Below are 14,327 nucleotides of genomic sequence, written 5' to 3' on the forward strand. Positions count from 1 at the left end.
CGCCTTGGGAACCTTCAACCTGATGGCATCATTGTGGGCTTCACCAGTTTCCTCATGTCCCCTGCACCCACCTTACACCAGTTCCAACATTCCAGCTCAGCACCATCCTCATGATCTGTCCCATCTGTCAATCTTCCTTCCCACCTATCCGCTCCACTCTCCTCTCTGACCTATCACCTTTACCCTCACATCCGTCCACCTATTGCACTCGTAGGTACCTTCTCCCCAGACCCATACCCCTCCCATTTACTTCTCCACCCCCAGGACTCCCAACCTCATACCTTGATGAAGGGCTTTTGCCGAAATGTCGATTTTCCTGCTCCTTGGATGCTGCCTGACCTGCTGTGCTTTTCCAGCACCACTCTAATCTTGACTCTATTCTCCAGCATCTGCAGTATACCCTTCTGCCTATGTGTCTTAAGTGAGGAGGGACGGAAGTATAGAGATTGGAAAGGGGGGGGGGGAAAAAAAGAGGTAGATATCTTCTGTTTTTATTTTTAAAACGTACCTGATGCCCACAAATAAATACAATAGGTACAAGTATAGCACATGCAATATTCCTCAATGTAGCTTCAAGCTATTTCTTACAGACTTGGACTCGTTCCCAAAAAGAGCCAACAATTCTTTAACTGGACAGAAAAAACTAGAGAGAGTAACTCCCGGGCTAAATGAGCAGCTGCGCCCACTTGAAGCGATGTTGATAGGGAAGGGAAACAGAGGGCAGTCCAGCAGAAAAAAAAAAGCCCACTGACTCTCCCATGGCACACACTGTCAGAACGGTGAGGGAGTTCAGTCCTGGGAGTGATCCACAGCAGCATCACTGGTGGAATCTGAGTGTTGGGAGCGCTGGTGCCCCATCGGTGCCTCTGCAAATTGCAGGACAATGTGAACCTCCACTGGCACTCGCGGCAGGCAAATGGCGTCTAGCCCATGTGGACTCGTTGATGCCTCAGCAGATCAGAGGAATTGCTGAAGGCCTTCCTGCACTCAGGGCAGGGGAAAGGCCTCTTCCCCTTGTGGACCCGCTGGTGCCTCTGCAGGTCGGAGGAACTGCTGAACACCTTCCTGCACGCGGGGCAGCTGAAGGGCCTCTTGCCTGTGTGCACCCATCGGTGCTTCTGGAGGTATGAGGAGTAGGTGAAGCCCTTCCCGCACTCGGGGCAGCTGAAGGGCCTCTCCCCCGTGTGGACCTGCTGGTGCCTCAGCAGGTCAGAGGAATTGCTGAATGCCTTACTGCACTCGGGACAGCTGAAGGGCCTCTCGCCCGTGTGGATCCGTCGGTGCTTATGGAGATGAGAGGACTGGGTGAAGCTATTCCCGCACTCAGGGCAACTGAAAGGCCTCTCCCTCGTGTGGACCCGCCGGTGGGTCACAAGGGTGGAGTTTTGGGTAAAGCCCTTCCCGCACTCAGGGCAGCTGAAGGGCCTCTCCCCCATATGGACCCGCTAGTGCCTCAGCAAGTTGGAGCAATTGTTGAAGCCCTTCCCGCACTTGGGGCAAGGGAACGGTATCTCCCCAGTATGGACATGCCGATGGCTATGAAGACGGGAGGGGTGGGTGAAGCCCTTCCCGCACTCGGGGCAGAAGAACGGCCTCTCCCTTGTGTGGACCCGGCTATGGGCTACGAGGTGGGAGGCCTGGGTAAAACTCTTCCTGCACGTGGGGCAGGAGAACAACCTCTCCCCAGTGTGACTGCGCCAATGAATCTCCAGGCACAGAAGCCTTTTCCGCAGTCACCACACTTCCACGGTTTCTCCATGTGTTGGGATTCCTCAGCTTTCTCCATGGTCGAAGCTTCAGCAGCACACAGGTGCGTGTACAGCCCCTCCCTGCCGTGAATTCCTCTTTCCAGGCCGTCTAACCGTTTAAGGCTCCACACTCAGTGCGCTGAAACTGTAGGGTCTCTTACTGATGCTGAACACGTACTGAAACAGGAACCGAAAAGCTTTGCTCCTTCTCACAGAATCACAGTCAAAAATCACTGCGGTCCTGATGGATCAAGTGACTGTCAGACATTGATGACAAAGTGATGACTGCAGACTCTGGAGAGTCAGAGTTGAAAGGTGCGGCGCTAGAAAAGCGCAGCAGGTCAGGCAGCATCCGAGGAGCTGGAGAGTCGACGTTTCCAACCTAAGCCCATCATCTGTTGATTTTGAAACTTCTGTTTTCAGACCTTCAAATACTCTGTAAAAAGATAAAAATCACAACACCAGGTTATAGTCCAATAATTTGGAAGCACACTAGCTTTTGCAGCATCGCTCCTTCATCAGGTGATAGTAAAACGAGGTTACAAAAGTCATCTCTATCAGTGCAGGGTAGAAATTCAGAACAAGCAATTCTACTTTCTGCGAAACATTCTTTTCTTTTATTATTCCACAAAATTGAAAGCACCATCCCACTCTCTCTGTACCTCTCTAATTCTCCTGACGGTCTGATTCAGGATCTTACAGGGGCGATATCTCTTTGAATTTTGGATAATTCCACCTGAAAGTTAATAACTTTCATGACATTGTGATACTGCTGAGAGTGAGTAGGTCTGATTCGGAGAAGCAACAAAAAAAAGTGTAAACTCAGGGTGAACCTGCAATGCAGCTTCTTCAGAAACATGAAATGGTTAACATCCCTGGGAAGTTGGGGATGAAAGGAGACATCAAGGCATTTTTGATGCAGACACCACAGAGAAACTGAACATACAGACATGGCAAATATTTAGTGGCAAGCCAGAATCATGGAGACATACAGCACAGAAACAGACCATTCGGTCTAACTCGTCCATCACTCTAAACCCTTCCTATTCATATACCCATCCAGATGCCTCCTAGATATTGTAATTAGATTAGATTACTTACACAGTGTGGAAACAGGCCCTTCGGCCCAACAAGTCCACACCGACCTACCGAAGCGCAATCCACCCAGACCCATTCCCCTACATTTATCCCTTCACCCAACACGGGCAATTTAGCATGGCCAATTGTACAAGCATTCACCATTTCCTCTGGCAACTCATTCCTTACTCGCCCATCCTCAATGAAAAAGTTGCCCTTCAGTCCCTTTTAAATTCTCCCTCCCCCCTCACCCTGAACCGATTACCCTTACCATGACATGGGGTAAACCCTTCTGCTACTTTAAACCAGACACACACAAATGGTCACCTTGTGACATAATGTGTTAAATTTTGAGTGGCAAAGAAAAAAAGTTAACAATATTATTCTTTAAGACCAAAAGAAAAGATTAAACAAGAACTGTTTACAACTCCTTTCTCATAAGCCTATTTTTAACCCTGACTCTACAATACTGGTCCGATAAATTTCCTCTTAAATTTACAGCGCATCAATTTCAAAACTAGTTGTCATCTTCTGACATTGAACTTCCTCTGTAGATTCCTCTAGGTCATCTTCAGTCTTCTGCTGCACAAATTTCTTATGGACGGGTACCTTGCCAGCAGAGTAGCTCTTTGAAGTCTGTTGGTGCTTGGCTGCTTTTTGCTGTTTTGTCCAACTATTCAAAACACATTTTACATACTCCAAATATCAAATCGTCTCATCGGTTTGATGTCATCCAAAACAATAAATTTCAAATGCATTTGGATTTTGGGCATAACTCAAACTGATTGGACGAACTTGAGTTTGTTGTATACCATGGCAATGCAGTTCCAGCTATTTGTTTCACAACCAAACAATACATTTTAAAAATTTTCAGCACACCGTGTGCCAGCCAGGAGTTTCAGCTTCCTTAAAGGTACAGTACACGTCCACAACTTCATAATACCCTTGCGTTCCGAGATTAGATTCCCTACAATGTGGAAACAGGCCCTTTGGCCCAACAAGCCCACACTGACCTCCGAAGAGCAACCTACCCAGACCCATTCCCCCACCCCATTCTAACTAATGAATCGAACACTATGGGCAATTTAGCATGGCCAATTCACCCAACCTGCACATCTTTAGACTCCCCTTACTCTATCCGTACCTCTCACGATTTTATAAACATCTCTAAAGTCACCCCTCAGCCTCCAGCGCGCTAGGGAAAACAGCACTAGCCTAATCAGCCTCTCCCTCTAGCTCAAACCCGGCAACATCCTTGTATAGCTTTTCTGAACCTTTTCAAGTTTCACAACATCTTTCCGAAAGGAGGGGTACCAGAATTGCATACAATACTCTAAAGGTGGCTAAAGCAATGTCCTGTACAGCAATAGCATAACCTCCCAACTCATCTCCTCAATCAGAGGATTGGGAAAGTTTGCAAAACCCACAAACCCACCAGGAAAAGAATGGAGGGACAAATCGAACTTTTGAGGGTCAGCTTGAAGCATCAATGCTTCGGGGCATGGGTCAGGATGGGGCAAGGAAGCTGAATGTACTGGAGCCAAGGCGGAGGAAGAACAGAGGATACAAAACCGTTGCAGCCGGCTTGAAGCTGCAATGAGGAATATTGCATGTACCTGTTACATTTATCTGTGGGAATCGGGTGCATTTTAAAAATAAAAACAGAAAAATGTCTATCCCTCCATCCTCCCAGTCTCTATCCTTCCATCCCTCCTCACCCAGGTAATTAGGACATATAGGAGAAAGTGAGGGGTGCAGATGCTGGAGATCAGAGCTAAAAATGTGTTGCTGGAAAAGCGCAGCAGGTCAGGCAGCATCTAAGGAACAGGAGAATCGACATTTCGGGCATAAGCCCTTCTTCAGGAATGAGGAAAGTGTGTCCAGCAGATAAAAGGTAGTGAGGAGGGACTTGGGGGAGGGGCGTCGGAAATGCGATAGGTGGAGGGAGGTCAAGGTGAGGATGATAGCCAAAATGGGGTGGGGGCGGAGAGGTCAGGAAGATGATTGCAGGTTAGGAAGGCGGTGCTGAGTTCGAGGGATTTGACTGAGACAAGGTGGGGGGAGGGGAAATGAGGAAACTGAAGAAATCTGAGTTCATCCCTTGTGGTTGGAGCGTTCCCAGGCAAAAGATGAGGCGGTCTTCCTCCAACCGTCGTGTTGCCATGGTCTGGCGATGTAGGAGTCCAAGGACCTGCATGTCCTTGGTGGAGTGGGAGGGGGAGTTAAAGTGTTGGGCTACGGGTGGTTGGGTTGGTTGGTCCGGGTGTCCCAGAGGTGTTCTCTGAAACGTTCCGCAAGTAGGCGGCCTGTCTCCCCAATATAGTGGAGGCCACATCGGGTGCAGCGGATGCAATAGATGGTGTTTGTGGAGGTGCAGGTGAATTTGTGGCGGATATGGAAGTGTCCCTTGGGGCCTTGGAGGGAAGTAAGGGGGGAGGTGTGGGCGCAAGTTTTGCATTTCTTGTGGTTGCAGGGAAAGGTGCCGGGAGTGGAGGTTGGGTTGGTGGGGGTTGTGGACCTGACGAGGGAGTCACGGAGGGAGTGGTCTTTTCGGAACGCTGATAGGGGAGGGGAGGGAAATATATCATTGGTGGTGGGGTCCGTTTGGAGGTGGCGGAAATGACAGCGGATGATACGTTGTACATGGAGGTTGGTGGGGTGGTAGGTGAGGACCAGTGGGGTTCTGTCCTGGTGGCGGTTGGAGGGGCAGGGCTCAAGGGCGGAGGAGCGGGAAGTGGAAGAGATGCGGTGGAGAGCATCGTCGACTACGTCTGGCGGGAAATTGCCGTCCTTGAAGGAGGAGGCCATCTGGGTTGTACGTTTTTGGAACTGGTCCTCCTAGGAGCAGATGCGGCGGAGACGAAGGAATTCGGAATATGGGATGGCGTTTTTACAGGAGGTAGGGTGGGAGGAGGTGTAGTCTAGGTAGCTGTGGGAGTCGGTCAGTTTATAGTGAATGTCCGTGGTGATTTGGTCGCCCGAGATAGAAATGGAAAGGTCTAGGAAGGGGAGGGAGGAGTCTGAGACGGTCCAGGTGAATTTGAGGTCGGGATGGAAGGTGTTGGTAAAGTGGATGAACTGTTCAACCTCCTCATGGGAGCATGAGGCAGCACCGATACAGTCATCGATGTAGCGGAGGAAAAGGTGGGGTTGGTGCCAGTATAGCTGCGGAAGATGGACTGTTCCACATTTCCTACGAAGAGGCAGGCATAGCTGGGGCCCATGGCTACTCCTTTGGTTTGGAGGAAGTGGGAGGATTGGAAAGAGAAGTTGTTCAGGGTGAGGACCAGTTCAGTCAGTCGAAGGAGGGTGTCAGTGGAAGGGTACTGGTTGGTACGGCGGGAAAGGAAGAAGCGGAGGGCTTTAAGTCCTTCGTGATGGGGGTTGGAGGTGTACAGGGACTGGATGTCCATGGTGAAGATAAGGCGTTGGGGACCGGGGAAGCGGAAATCCTGGAGGAGGTGGAGGGCGTGGGTGGTGTCCCGAACGTAGGTGGGGAGTTCTTGGACTAATGGGGACAGGACCGTGTCGAAGTATGCAGAGATGAGTTCGGTGAGGCAGGAGCAGGCTGAGACAATGGGTCAGCCGGGGCAGTCAGGTTTGTGGATTTTGGGCAGGAGGTAGAAACGGGCGGTGCGGGGTTGTGGGACTATGAGGTTGGAGGCGGTGGATGGGAGGTCCCCTGAGGTGATGAGGTTCTGGATGGTCTGGGAGATGATGGTTTGGTGGTGGGGGGTGGGGTCATGGTCAAGGGGACGGTAGGAGGAGGTGTCCGCGAGCTGGCATTTAGCCTCAGCGGTGTAAAGGTCGGTGCGCCAAACTACTACTGCGCCTCCCTTGTCAGCTGGTTTGATAGTGAGGTTGGGGTTGGAACGGAGGGAGTGGAGGGCTGCGCGTTCCGAGGGTGAGAGGTTGGAGTGGGTGAGAGATGTTGAGGCGGTTAATATCGCGGCGGCAGTTTGCTATGAAGAGGTCGAGGGCAGGTAGGAGGCCAGCACGGGGTGTCCAGGTGGATGGGGTGTGTTGGAGGCGTGAGAAGGGGTCGTCAGAGGGTGGGCGAGAGTCTTGGTTGTAGAAGTAGGCGCGGAGGCGAAGGCGGCAGAAGAATTGTTCGATGTCACGCCGCATGTTGAACACATTAGGACACATAGCTGAGTTGCAGAGCCTGCTCCCTCTCTGGATTCACTCCAGTTGCTACAAGTGAACAGATTTCCCCCTCTCTCCCAGGATGAGGAGTTGCCCAGAGGGAGGGAGTTTCACTCAAACTGACAGGGCCACGTCCGCCTTGTGATGTCACAATGGAGCTATGGGGCGGGGCAAATTCGGCAACGACAGCCGGACCCTGCAGCAGAACGGGAGCAGAGCACACTTTGCAAAAATCCCTTCCCTTCATCGAATCCCTACAGTGTGGAAGCAGGCTACGTGGCCCCGGTGAGTCCACACCGACCCTCCGAAGAGTCACCCACCCAGATCCATTTCCTTACCCTTATTGCTCTACATTTACCTCTGAATAATGCGCCTAACCTACACAACCCTGAACCAATAATCCACCCTAACCTGGAGAAAGGTAAAAATCACACATCGCTAGGTTATAATCCAACAGGTCTATTTGGACTAGCTTTGAGCGCTGCCACTTCATCAGGTGTTTGCGGAGTATAAGATCATAAGACACATAATTTATAGCAAAACGTGAGTGTCGTGCCACTGAAATGATACATTGCACAAACCTGGATTGTTAAGTATTTGATCTTTTAGAATAGGTTGTAGGTATCATTAATATGTAAAACCCAGAACTTCTTATGAGTCACCTTCTCGAGATAACGTGAGGTTATATCACAAAAGGTGACATCTCAGCCCAGACAATGCATTAAAGGTGTGAGGTCAGAGTCTGTCTGTATCCCAAACTTGAGTCAGACTGGTTCTAGTTCCAAAATGAAATTTACAAAATATTACATATAATGAGTGCCCTGCATTAACTGTGGACAATTCTGTGGATTGTATGCTTTTTGAGCAAAATTGAATGTATCTACAAATATAATTCTGCAAATACAAATTCACCTCATCGACATACATGTGTGTGCGTGCATAAGAGAGAAAAATCTATTACCGTGTTGTATATCTGTCTATTTGATAACAGATGCTTTATTTCAGTTGATGTAAATACTTGTTATAAATCATAGCTGGGTACTAATACTTAAATGTAAGGGAGAGAGAATTCCTCAAGTGGGCACTAAGAATCCTGGGAGACCCCTATTTCTGCTTTACTTCCTGATCAACAAACATTAAGCACGAGCACTTACTTCTTTCCAATTTTGATTCATTTTTCTTGTTTATTCCCTGCTATGATGACACTGTTTCTGGATAGTTGACAGGCTGGGAAATTGTGGGTTGGACCTTGATCGACTAAATGTTTAATGATCTAGAAAGTGTAAAAGGGGGTCAAAGCATCAGTAGAAATCCAGCAGAGCTGAGAACAGATGACATCTAACTCTGGGAATAGGGAGATCAACAGAAAACAGAAATCAGGACCTGAAATCCAAGCTGACACCAGACTACCATGTTATCAATGTGTTGATTAGCAGCGCCAATTCTCTACTGTTACCTAGTTTCCCATTCGACTTGAATGCCACATACCCCCTCGATATTCAGGATCCAATCCTTGTCATCCTGAAGACATCTCTCTGTAAGGAGTCTCAGATCATAATTACTCCCTTCAATGTGTGCAGTCAATTCATTCACTTATGTTATAATGCAGTACACATTCAGATACTAAGCTGTTAGTTTTATTTTTGCTGATGTTTAGAATCCAGTTTTGATTGCTGGCACATTTATTCACCTTGTCTCTTTCTATTGTTCTCTGATGTTCATTTTCCACATCACTACATTGCTCACCTGCCCTGATTTGGATTGGCCATGCTAAGTTGCTCATAGTGTCCAGAGATGTGCAGGTTAGGTGGGTTAGCCATGGGAAATGCAGAGTTATGTTTCATAGTAATAGAAGCAAGCGTAGGCCACCTGGAGGCCGCTCCCCACCCTGGAGGCTCCCTGTCTTCAGTCCTGATGAAGGGCATTTGCCCGAAACATCGATTTTCCTGCTCCTCGGATGATGCCTGACCTGCTGTGCTTTTCCAGCACCACTCTAATCTAGACTCTGATTTCCAGCATCTGCAGTCCTCACTTTTGCTATAGAAGCAGGAGTCGGCCATTTGGTCCATCGAGCCTGCTCCGCCATTCATTAAGATGATGGCTGATCTATCCATCATTTCAGTTCCTCCTACTTGCATTGTCCTGACTACCCTTAATTCCCCTACTATGCAAAGACCCATCCAACTGTGTCTTGAATATACTTAATGAAGCTGCCTCTACTGCTTCCTTGGGCAGTCCGAGTTTCACCCACCAGCAGAAACACCTGGGTCGGGTAAGGGGATGGATAGGGATGAGTCTCGGTGGCATGCACTTGATGGGCTGAATGGCCGGCTTCCACACTGTACGGGCTTTGAAGATTTACCGCAAATCCAAAGACAAGTCCCACTTTGCCCTCTCGTATGTGTGTTATCTAACTGCTTAAACGTTTCTGGCAGCACCTCTCGCTGTATTGGAAATACAATTTCGGAGGCCGAAAAGAATGAGCAGTTTAGAACAAAAACCCACCTAACACTTCACTAGGCCCCCAGTTCAGCACAATTTACTTACTGCCAGTAAACTTTAAAGCACTTCATCCCCATAGTGCAGGGAAATAGACCTTTCGGTCCAACTCATCCAAGCCAACCAGATATCCTAAATGAATGGTGGCACAGTGGTTAGCACTGCTGCCTCACAGCGCCAGAGACCCGGGTTCAATTCCTGCCCCGGGCAACTGTCTGTGGGGAGTTTGCACATTCTCCCTGTGTCTGCGTGGGTTTCCTCCGGGTGCACCAGTTTCCTCCCATGGTCCAAAAATGTGCAGGTTAGGTGAATTGGCCATGCTAAATTGCCCGTAGTGTTAGGTGAAGGGGTAAATGTAGGGGAATGGGTCTGGGTGTGTTGCTCTTCGGAGGGTCGGTGTGGACTTGTTGAGCCGAAGGGCCTGTTTCCACTACTGTAAGTTAGGAATCTAGTCTTGTTTGCCAGCACTTGGCCCATATCCCTCTAAAACCTTCCTCTTCATGTACCCATTCAATTACATGTAATTGAACCAGCCTCCGACACCACCTATCGCAGCTCATTCCATACACACCACCCTCTGTGTGAAAAGGTTGCCCCTCAGGTCCATGTTAAATCTTTCCCCTCTCACCTCAAACCTATGCCCCCCCGCCCAGTTTTGGACTTCCTCTAATTCTGGGAAAAGACATTGAAACGTTGAGCAGTCAGACAAATGCAAAAGGAAAGATTTTGCATATTCTCTACAAATCATTATAGATGCCCCTCTTCTGGGTTCGCTAGTAATCTCCCCGTACGAGCTGTTATTTACATGAAAATCTGACAATTGTTGACTGCCATCAACCTCTCCGATCCTGGGAAATTCCTTTCTCTGCAAAGTTTGTTTCACGTTGTAAGTTCAATCCTCCTCTGTTTCGCAGCAACACACTTGCAACGTTCAGTGGGGAAACTATTTTCAGTCCGACCGCAGTTATTCAAGAATTCTTCCAAAATGATGTTTTTTCACAAATGCACTGCTCTGACGAGAGCTGGTGGTTCCACAGTTAAAATGCTTTTAACAGAATTTCTCCCACCAGAAATTGTTTACCTTGAAAAAATCCAGCAGGTAGATTATTATGGAGCAAATCAGTAAAAATGTCTTACTTGGGTCACCCAAGGATAGAAATGGAAGAACAAATCTCTTCAAGTTTACTGTTCGATTTGCCCTTTCAAAATTGTGGGCGGCACAGTGGTTAGCACTGCTGCCTCAGTGCCAGAGACTCGGGTTCAATTCCCACCTCAGGCACATGTCTGTGTGGCGTTTGCACATTCTCCCAGTGTCTGCATGGGTTTCCTTCCACAGTCCAAAAATGTGCAGGTTAGGTGAACTGGCCATGCTAAATTGCCTGTAGTTTTAGGTGAATGGGTAAATGTAGGGGAATGGGTCTGGGTGGGTTGCTCTTTGGAGGGTCAGTGTGGACTTGTTGGGCCAAAAGGCTTATTTCCACACTAAGTAATCTAATCTAATCTAAAATTCTTTGAATTTAAGGTGTTCCATTGTAGTGTTTAATTATGATCAATTAAAAGCAGTATCCAGTCTCATCTCAACCAACTTAACTGACTGAACAAGTATAACAACAACTCTTCTGCCTGCTCTTTTATTAGACATCTACTCTCTCTCCCTTCTCTCTGTTGATCCAACAGGATTACCAGGGCTGCAAGTACTACTCTCGAAATACGATTGCTGATCGACACTTAACTCTTCTGCTTAACATAAAGATTTAAAAGCCGCTGGCCTGATCTCCCACAAAGCACAGAAACAGGCTGTTCACCCCTGCCTGCAGAGGATAAATTTCATTGGAATAGATCACAAAGTAGCAACAGGTACCAGTCCCACAACTCTCTGGGGGGGAAAAAGAGAAGAGGACAAAGTTTCAGCGAGTGTGAAGTTTAAACCTTGTGCATTTTTTGTTTTAAAAAACAAAAACTCCATTTACTTTGGGGGGGAAGAAAATGAAGGAATTATAGCTTGCAAAGTTCCCTCCACCCAATTCCCACTCTTCAGCCAGAGACAGTGCTGCCCCCCTCTCTGTTCAGAAGTAAATGCTGGAAAGGTGGTGGTGTTGAAAGTGAGGAGGATGGTCTTCAGCTACAGTCTGATATCGATCAGCTGGTAAATGGGGCAGAGCGATTGAATTTAATCGAGGCATTCTGGGAAATTTAATAAGGGAAGGAAATATGCAATAAGTAACTGGTCCCTGCAGAGTGATGAGGAATAAAGGGACCTTGGTGTCCAAGTCCAGAGATCACCGAAGGTGTCAGTACAGGTAAAACAGGGGGGTGAGGAAGGCAGAGGGGATGCTTGTCTTCATTAACCAGGGCTTGGAAGCAAGGAAATCGCGTCACAACTGGGGGGGGGTTGGAGATCTCATTAAAAATATATAAAATCACGAGAGGCATGGATTGGGTGAATGCACTCAGTCTTTTTCCCAGGGTTGGGGAATCGAGGACTTAAAGGGCATCAGTTTAAGGTGAAAGAGGGGAAAGAATAAAAGGGAACCTTAGGGGGACTCTTTTGTTTTTTTACGCAGAGTGGTATGCATATGGAAGTGGAAGTGGTTGAGGCAGGTACATTAACAACATTTAAAAGGCATTTGGACAAACACAAAGGTTTAGAAGGATATAGGCCAAGTCCAGGGAAATGGACTTAGCGCAGATGATATTTTAGTCAACAGGGATCAGCTGGGGCCAAAGGGTCTGTCTCCATGTTGTAGGACTCTTTTACTCTAAAACATTGACGTGCAGAGCTCTGGTTGCCACACTATCAGAAGGACGTGATTGAACTGGAGAGGGTGCAGAGGAGATTCACCAGCTGTTGCTTGGGATGGAAAGTCTCAGTTATGAGGGGGGGCTGGATAGGCTGGGTTTCTTTACCCTGGAGCAGAGGAGGCCATGGGGGGGATCTGACTGAGGTGTGCAAAATTCAGAGAGGCACAGACGGACAATGACACTGACAATCTTTTGAAGAACAGAGGGCAGAAGTTGAAGGTGAGGAGTAAGTAGTTCAGAGGAGTTCTGAAAAAACCCATTTCACCCAGACGGTGATAGAAGTAAGTAACTTCCTACCAGAGAAGGTGTGGAGGGAGTGTCTCTCAAAACAGGTTGAACACTTAAAATGCCATGTTCCCGAAGGTAGTCATAGAGTCACACAGTGCAGAAACAGACCCTTCGGTCCAACCAATCCATGCTGACCATAATCCCAAACTAAACAAGTTCCACCTGCCTGCTCCATGCCCATGTTCTTCCAAACCTTTCCCTATTCATGTACTGATCCAAAATGTCTTTTACATGTTGTAACTGTATCCACAACCACCACTTCGTCTGGAAGTTAATTCCACATAGGCATCGAAAAACATTACCTGGGCCACAACAGTCCAACGATAATACCGCCTCCCCCTCTTAAACACTGATCCAATTAAAACCCACGTGGTCACAGGATCTATTCAGTGTCTCAGGGGAGTCTGACTGAATCCCTTTCCCACACTAAGTGCAGTTAACTGCCCTCTCCCTGGTGTGGAGCTGCTGGTGTCTCTGCAGGTTGGAGGACTAACTGAAGTCTTTCCCGCACGTGGAGCAAGTGCACAGCTTCTCCCCCGTGTGGACATGCTGGTGCGTCAGCAGGGCGGATGACCAGCTGAACCCCTTCCCACAGATGGAGCAGGTGAACGGCCTCGCCCTGGTGTGTATACGCCAGTGCGTCAGCAGGGAGGACAACTGGCTGAAGCCCTTCCCACACGCTGAGCAGGAGAAAGGCCTCTCCCTGGTGTGGGCCCTCCAGTGGGTCACCAGGGTAGACAAGTGAACAAAGTCCATTCCACACACTGGGCAGGTGAACGGTCTCTCCCTGGTGTGACTGCAGCGATAGCCATCCAGCAAAGATAGGAATTTGAATTGCTTCCCGCAGTCCCCGCATTTCCAGTTTCTCCATGACGTGGGAATCCTCGTCCATCTCTCAGTGGTTAGCACCGTTGCCTCACAGCACAGAGACTCTCAGGTGACTGTCTGTGTGGAGTTTGCATGTCCTTTCCCTGCCCCCCCACCTCGTGTCTGCATGGGTTAGAACATAAAACAATACAGCGCAGAACAGGCCCTTCGGCCCTCGATGTTGTGACGACCCGTGGACTATTCTCAGCTCGTCCCGCTACACTATCCCAAAATCATCCATGCACTTATGTAAGGATTGTTTAAATCTCCCTAATGTGGCTGAGTTGACTACCTTAGCAGGTAGGGCATTCCACGCCCTTACCACTCTCTGTGCAAAGAACTTGCCCCTGACATCAGTCTTAAATCTATCACCCCTCAAATTGTACTTATGCCCTCTCGTACAAGCTGACGTCATCATCCTAGGAAAAAGTCTTTCTCTGTCTACCCTATCTAATCCTCTGATCATCTTGTATGTCTCTATCAAATCCCCCCTTAGCCTTCTTCTTTCCAATGAGAACAGACCCAAATCTCTCAGCCTTTCTTCATAAGACCTTCCCTCCAGACCAGGCAACATCCTGGTAAATCTCCTCTGCACCTTTTCCAATGCTTCCACATCCTTCCTGTAATGGGACGACCAGAACCGTACACAATATTCCAAGTGTGGCCGCACCAGTGTCCTGTATAGTTGCAGCATGTGCTCTGGTTTCCTCTCAGTCCAATTATGTGCAGATTCGGGTGGATTGGCCGTGGGAATTTGTCCCATAATGTCAGGGATATGCAGGTTAGGGTGGACTAGCCATGAGATACATGGGGTAGGCGATTGGGTTTGGGTGGATACTCTTCGGGAGGGTCAGTGTGGACTGCGTGGACTGAATGGCCTGCTTCTACACTGTTGGGGTT

General features: G+C 48.5%; 1 pseudogene; it reads right to left on the minus strand.

Annotated features, from left to right (window-relative positions):
- Positions 1-923: 923 nt before the first annotated feature.
- On the minus strand, positions 924-13,452 carry LOC122543654 (uncharacterized; annotated as a pseudogene).
- Between the last annotated feature and the right edge of the window lie 875 nt (positions 13,453-14,327).

Source organism: Chiloscyllium plagiosum, unplaced genomic scaffold, assembly GCF_037043375.1.
Source record: "Chiloscyllium plagiosum isolate Xiang-an unplaced genomic scaffold, Cpla_swu_hap1 HiC_scaffold_27, whole genome shotgun sequence".
Lineage (NCBI taxonomy): Eukaryota > Metazoa > Chordata > Chondrichthyes > Orectolobiformes > Hemiscylliidae > Chiloscyllium > Chiloscyllium plagiosum.